The sequence below is a fragment of the Malania oleifera genome, chromosome 4 (assembly GCF_029873635.1).
Source record: "Malania oleifera isolate guangnan ecotype guangnan chromosome 4, ASM2987363v1, whole genome shotgun sequence".
In the NCBI taxonomy this organism is placed as follows: Eukaryota; Viridiplantae; Streptophyta; class Magnoliopsida; order Santalales; family Ximeniaceae; genus Malania; species Malania oleifera.
Genome location: NC_080420.1, coordinates 108,156,957 through 108,165,415, shown reverse-complemented (window position 1 = coordinate 108,165,415; position 8,459 = coordinate 108,156,957).

The window sequence follows — 8,459 nt, the reverse complement described above, 5'->3', positions numbered from 1 at the left end:
GACCAAGGTGCTCTTTTTCCGTGGTGTAACAGGGGACGTTGACTGTTGCTTACTGCTGCCATGTGTTGAGGGAGTATCTATTTGGCCCTCTTTTCCATTTACAACTTATTCTGTTATGGAGAAAATTCAGAAGTGATCATGGGGCTAGGTTGAGTTTGATCTTTTTAGTTTTTGCTGAAAGACCAAGGCAAAGGGTGAAAGGCGATGAGGGGATTTAACTAGACCATGGAATGTTAAGGGAAATGCAAAAAATGCAGCTTGGCCTAACTAAGTGGATGCTTGGTATATGCTGTATTGAAAGAGCGGTCGGTGACTGACTATACCAACCCTCTGAAATGGAGACAGTGACAGTCCCAAGAACCTAGGCTCTTCACTAAATGAGTAGTGCAAGAAAAATTGTTGGTATGGTGGGGATGTTTACCCTTCCATGTATGGGTTGGGTTTTATGCATGCTACCATAATTTCTTTTAATTGTACGAATCTATCAGCAATTCTTTCTCGAACTTCAATTTTTCTCGGCAAACAAAAGAAACATAAATCAAGGAGTTGTTCAGGGTCCTGTACATAGAACTAATTAACATATCAGACATGTCTGAAGCTTTATGGGGGCTCCTTTTTTTTTTTTTTTTTTTTAGTGGCATTTTTAAGATTCTTAAGAATGTGAAGGGCATGGCATCTCATTCCCATGTTTGTTTGGGCATGGGAATTTGACATGATGGGCATATTCATATTCTTGGGAATGTAAAGATTCCCATGAAACATGTTTTTTTTTTTTAATTAAAATTATTTGTCAACATTTCAGATGAAACTTTATTTTCAAAATTGATGTGTCTAAAAAAAACATTGAATGATCTAGCGTTTTTTAAAGAAAAAGATAATAAAAGACGCTATACCAAGTAGTGTTTTTAATTAAAAAACGCTACTTGAAGAAACGTTTTTTATATGACCCATGCAAGCATCATACGGTCTTGTGATTGTTTCTTTTTATTAATAATATTTTATTATATTATTGAAATAAGCTTTTTCGTATTTTATTCAAATTAGGAGCTAATATCTCATTAGCGGTACTAGATAAGTAAACCGATATAATTAATTTAGACTTCAATAATAAACTTTAATTACCAATTTATTTGGATCATAAGTTATAAATTACGAGCATATGTTACTATAAAATTTTGTGAGTATGGAAGTAGTTTGTGTATTTGAATTGTTGATGCATGCTTTGCGGTGACTTTACTACCATGTTTTTCTTTGTATGTAGGATTTATTCTAATTCATTGGAAAATGAGTTTTTATTTTTCAATTAGGGGGTGATTGTCTGATTGACCCCTAATGAGTTGCATGCTATTATCTGCTAAGAAGGGAGTCATATATGTGGATCTTACAAGACTGGTGGTCTTTAGAAGGGCATGTTTGATGAGTTTGGTCTCTCTGTCTCTTAGATACATCTTATAGCTTTCAGTATGTCCATAAATATTGCATGCTACCATAATATTTATAGAACTTTTTAAGGACATTTAATAGTTGAAAACAATATACATTTTCTATTTTCAGTGAATTTAAAAAGATACAAATTGTGGTTTCTTAAACACTCTCTTGTATTATAGTGATTTAGTTTGATTCTCTAAATTATAAATGACTAAGTACAACATGACACTCACTTCAGCATTTAAAATGAATATTACGTTTAACAGTAATGTAAACTGAAGTAAAATTTACACATTCATCATTTATATACTCAATTTCACTTAAGATGAAATAAAACCCTAATAAAAAATGTACATATTAATTAATTAAACATTGAAATAATTATGAAATTAAATAAAAGCTCTAACAATAAATTTTTTTAGTAAGTGGCATATGACTTCAAAATTGAAGCTAATTTAAATAATCATAGTAATTGACTATAATTGACTACAATTCCTGTCTATGCTTTTATGGTATCATAATTAATTTATTTTTATGTAATAGATTCTAGAGGATGTAAATGGAACTAAAATTATGTTCGGCATTTTAGATGTTATATGTTTTGTGTAAATCCACAAAATATAAATACTTCATTGAGCAAATAATGCTGCTGAATTAGTTCTTGGTCCAATTTTGCTCTTCGTATTAGTGATGATATGTAAGATTTTAGTAAGTAGCCAATTGAAAGAGATGAATAAGCTTAGTGATCCCAGTAGACACTTCATGATCAGAAAGTTTTGTTTTGTGGAACATTTAAGGGTGGCAACGTGTCCTTAAAGGAAATGTTAGCCTTTGAATGTCTTTGCTTCAAGGGAAAGGATTGAGGATGGAGGAGAGGAGGGTGCTTTGAAGAGATATGAGAAGAAAGGTTTAGAAAAGAACCTGAAGAAATCAACCCCCCAACTCTGTCATCCTCCCTATTAGAAGGAACAAAATGATCTAATATGGAAAGAAAGATGGTTAGCGTTGTATTTTGTGATTTCATGCTCGAAAATATTTTATTGAATGTAAATCTTTAATCTACTATCACCTATACAATGAATTGTATAAAGGTTCATAATGACAGTACATTTTCTGAGTTTATGCTGTAAAAATATTCTATTTTATGCATAGTCTGAAGCTTGTGGTAAGAGATCACACATAGTGCCACTTGAATATACTCAACAGTAATTTTTATTTCCTACATTATTTACATAATTTTTTTAAAAAAATGTGTGGAATTTGTTAAACCTATGAAGCACCATCATATTACACCTAAAGTCTGTTTACAGATGTTGTAGATTGCAGTCTCAGTATGTTCTGAATGTAGTTACTGGTTTCGTATATCCTATGCTTGAGTTGTAGTATGGCTTGGAATGCTGGTATACGGGCCATAATTTTAGGCAGGGCCGTGTTCAAAACTCTGTGTGTTGGCTATGGTTGATTAATTGCTGATGAAATCTCTGAATATACTGTTGTTGTATATTCATTGTTATTTGTGGCTCTTATACTTTAAGAAAAGAATAAAGAAGGAAAAACATGAAGGAGGCAGCACAACAAACTCATTGACGAGGAGTTATATTCGTCAACGAGGAGACAACAAAGGCTCGTTGACAAAGGCTTTAAATTTCGTCGACGAGAAATTACCGAGAGCAAGTGATTTCAGATTTCGGGATTCGTCGACGAAAGCCCTGTGTTCGTCGACGAAGTGTCTTCTTGGTCTCATCAATGAAGCCCTGTGTTCGTCAACGAGAGACGCCTGAGCTGCGAGTAGTTTTTCAAAATTTTTGATTTTTGAATGTTGGGTGGTTGGGCAAACGGGGGGAAACCTCCGAGAAACTTTTATATATGTTATTCTAGGCATATATGAGAGAGAGTTGATCATTTTGAGAAGTGTATTGTGTACATCTTGATTTTTTAGTGAAAAATTTGTGTGTCATTGCTTCCGTGGATGTAGGTTTTGCCGAACCACATAAAATCTTTGTGTTGTCATTCTGATTGTGTATTTTCATTCACTTGTTGTTTTTATTTCCGCTGTGCATCTTCATTATCTGATTCGACCATTATCACAACATTCATGATTCAGACACTGCAAGCGTGCAGTATACAATTTCTAAATTCAGAGCTCTTTTAATGTGCTGATTGCATATGCGGCTTTTGATGTTGGTTGGCATGATGAATTTGAAGATGTTAAAAGTCCTAAAGTGATGATTGCAGTTGCTGGTGTTTTTGAATGAGCAGTAACTATATTCTTTTATTTCAGAGTGTACATATTATTAAAATTTTCTACAGTTTTTAATTTGATGATTGATGATGTTATTCAGTTGTAGAGTTAAGTTACTGAATTTGGGAAGTTGGGTCTAAGGTACACAATTACAAGTGTCCCAGTAATATGATGGGCTTGTTGGGTGGTCTTGGGCCTTTTCAACCCCAAAAGTTAGCTCATGAGGTGAGACTTTCCTTCACACTTAATAACTGACTACCAAGTCCCTTCCACAACCTATGTAGGATAACCCCAATAACCCCCCTCACACATCGGGCTCCAAACTCCTCACGAATCGAGCTCCAAATCGGCAGCACGCATGCCTGACATCCTAGGGAGAAACCATATGCTCCGATACCATTGTTGGGTGGTCTTTGGTCTTCTCAACTCCAAAAGTTAGCTCATGGGGTGATGCTTTCCCTCACAATTAATAACTGACCACCAAACCCCTTCCACAATCGATGTGGGACAACCCCAATAGGTCTTACACTGGAGATGTGGAAATTGCTTATTGTGATGTTGCTGCGTACTAGTTGTTGCATTTCAGTAATTGAACTGTTAGTTGTTGCTTTTGTGAAGTTGGGTTTGTAATACACATTGCTGATTTCCCAAGTAATAATAGATTTATGTTTACGGTTTCTGATTTCTGGTGATGGGTTCATGTTTTTTGGTGACAGTTTTTGTAATGACCTGACCCTTTATGTGGGCCCGAAGTGCTACTAATCCATTCATTTACCTGATAATTTACATTCTAATATCATGTATACAGCGGAAAACATAAATATAATCTCCACAAATATAATATCAGAGTTTACTATTTCTATCTATAATCCAAAATAACTATTCATCACCTGTATTCTCATATATACACATATCTCTAAAAACATTCAGTATTCACAAATACCAGTATATTTCACAACCATCCATATCTCAGAAGACTTAAAACATAAAATATAAAACATAACTTACATACAACCCAAATTATCAGTTAAGTATATACCCTTTCTTTTCTATATCCTAAAAATGCTACAAACACCTCGAGCTCTCTAAGTTCGATCTCGTGGAAGTCCTGTAAAAGATAAGTTCATATTCAGGTGAGACACATTTCAGTGAGAAAATAAATAATATATTAAAACAGCGTGTGGCTAGCATGAGGTTTGTAAATAACATAAGTATATATTTTCATCATTTGCAAATCATTAGCATAATTTCTGTAATCATTTCCTGTTCCTAATCAAACACATGTAAGACATTTTACCCACGAGATTACCCAAGGATAGGGGTAATTATCCGCCCATACAAGTAGCACTCCTCTACTCTGATACTTTAGATAACTCAAAGGTCACAACTGAAGTATACCAGAGCACTCACTTTACTCAGTAAGCCCCGAGGTAGTGATGTAATCTCGTACTCACACAATTCATACGAAGGTTTAATAGCGAAGGCCCCGAGAATAAGGAAATCTACCCTCTCATACAAATAGTTTCCCTCTACCCTAACACGTTATGCAGCTAGTGCCACATTTGATACTTAACAGGGCACTAACTTTTCTTAGCAAGCCCTCGGGCGAAGAGTTTGCCCCGCCCAAACGTAACATGTTCTACTAGCATACATACTGATAATATCATAGTACATTATTCTGCCCATCTTTATCCTATAATTCTTAACTATTCATGTTCTTAGCTTAACCATTTCATAGCATTTCACTTTACGTGGCTCATTCCATTTCACATTGTTTGCATTTCATATTTTCTTATCATTCTCATTTTATTTTAATTACAACAGCTCCCTTTTGGCTGTTATTTCTACAGCTCACTTTTGGCTGTCATTAACATGATCTACAGCTCCCTTTTGGCTGTCATGAGCATAATCCACAACACCCTTTTTGTAGTGCCTGACATTCTATAATTCCATACATGCACAGCGGATGACATAATCATAATCTCCATAAACATAGCTCTACAATACCATCATTTCATAATACCAGAGTTTGCTATATCCTAATTAGAAATCCATAAAATTTATCTATTCAACACCTGCATTTCCATAAATACAAAGTTTCATTTAATTCCAGTATTTTCACAATCATTCATCCCTTAACATCTATAAAACATAAAGACATAAATATTTACATCCAAGCTATTATTAACATATACCATGTTTCTTAATATTCCTAAAAAATGTTAAAACCCTCGAGCTCTCTAGGCCCGACCTCGAGGATGTCTTGAAAAAGAAAAACATTCACTAGGCCCGACCTCGAGGATGTCCTGAAAAAGAAAAACATTCATATTCGGGTGAGACACATCTCAGTAAGGGAAGAAATATACATATTAAAACAGCGTATAGTTAACATGAGGTATATAGATATCAATTTAAAACATTTGCAAATCATTAACATAACTCCGAAATCATTTTCTGAACCTAATCAAACACATGCATAAATTTAACTCATGAGATTACCTAATGATAGGGGTGATTACTTGCCCATACAAGTAGCACCCCTCTGCTATGATATTTAGGCAACCCTAAGGTCACAACTAAAGCATACCACCTTACTCAGTAAGCCCTCAAGTGCTAGATTAATCTCGTACTCACACATTTAACAATAGTTTACCTACAAAGGCCCTAAGAATAGGAAAATCTATCCGTCCATACAAGTAGGTTCCCTCTGCCTTAGTACGTTATGCAGCTACTGCCACATCTGAAGCTACTAGTGCACTCGCCTTTCTCAGCAAGCCCTTAGGCGAAGAGTTCGCCTTGCCCAATTGTAACATGTTTTACATACATACATATTTCTAATATCATAATACATCAATCCTTTCTATTATTAAACATTCATACATATTCATTCATGTTCATAACTTAACTTTACATTTCGTTTCACTTTAAGTGACTCTTTCCCATTTATATCGTTCACATTTGTCATTTTATTTCATTGTCATTTCATCGTCATTTCATTGCATAACATTTCATTTCATTACTTCGTACTATAGCTGGTCTTTAGCCATCATCAGTTAGTTTTCACATAGAAATGCACTAGAATCTGCTACAATTAGTTCACATAGAAATGCACTAGAATCTGCTAACATGACTGTCTTTCAGCTGTTTTACATTTACATGGTTGCATTTAACATACACAAGTAATATTGTCCATATCATATTTTATTCATAAGCTTTACTTACTTAACCTGCATCTCATATATCTAACATATATTCGCACAAAATCTCACGCCACACAGTTTTAGCAGTAAAATTTCATATACATTTCTTACAAAATAAGCCAACCCATAGTTAACATTGATATACTAAAAGTACATTTCATTCCTTACTTACTTCCTTAGAAAATTCCTTTTCACTTTCATTCATTTATTTTCACATATACATAACTATATAAACAATCCTAGGCTCAGAAAACATAAATTTCATGGCTGGCATTTTAAACCCACATATAAACATATATACTTAAATAACACATAATCCATTTTAATTCATGAAAATCTGATTTAATATATAAATTTCCCCTTTACCTGACTTTCAACTACGCCTGTAGAATCCTCGAACTGATACCCACACGGCGTTCACCTGGACCCTGAATTCAAAATCCTAACTTAATTAAAATAAATTCCAATTAACTTAAATGTTAAAGAAAATACTTATTTACTTCTTCCTACGCTCCAAATAACAACATTCCTTAAGACAATCCCAAAATAAATCACTTACCCTGATTTGGGATGTTTCCCAAACCTCACAACCCAACGATCAGCTCCTACATCCTTGAAGAGAATGATCCTACGAACCTCGTAGCGATTCCGAATCGTCAAATTGGGTCAAAATCGGCCCGAAATTGAAGAAAGAAGGCTGGAGCTTCGTTTTAGAGAGAGAGAGTTCGTGATTTTACGCTGAAAAAATGAAGAACAACCTATTTATAGGCAGGACGTCGTCGACGAGGCACGTCAATTTGTCGAAGAGGCACTGTAGAGTCTTCGTTGACAAGAAGATACCTTCGTCGACGAAATTCGGGGTTTCCAAAATTCTCTCTCGGGATTTCTTCATCAACGAGAAGCAGACTTCGTCGACGAGCTTAGAAGGACACTCGTTGATGAATACAGGACATTCATCGACGAGGCATGCTTTTCCTTCTAATTTTTTTCCTTTTTTCCTTCATTATCCATTAATCTATTTCATTTATCATATTTTCTAATTATTTAAATTCTCGGGTCATTACATTCTCCCCTCCTTAAAAAATTTCGTCCTCGAAATTTTACTATCTAATCATCATTTTACATGACTTAAACTCATTTACTAAATACCATCATAAGAACTTAACATGCACATAATCACATAAGTCATTTAATCATCATTCATTAAATTAAATTGTCTCATACCTATTTCTTTTATGGCATTCTCCTTAGCTCGGAGTGTGTACAGTCAAGGCAGACCACCTCTTCCAAGCGGTATCTACTGCTTTCCCTTATCCTGATTCTGAGCAGCTACCATACGCAAGGGTTCTCAACAATCTTTCTTGTGGTGCCCTAGTTTACCGCACCTGTAGCAATTCAGAGTGTCATACCAACCTTCGCCCCTATGCCTCTTATCACACTTCGGGCATATAGAGCCCATTGCTTCTTTCCCTTTCTTCCCTAATCCCTAACTGGCCTTAGACTGAAAGCCAAATGGTGCAGGTCTCTTCTTCTACTTTGAAGGCTCAGTGCTGCCCTGGATACTCTTCTCTAACATTGAGGCCTTGTCA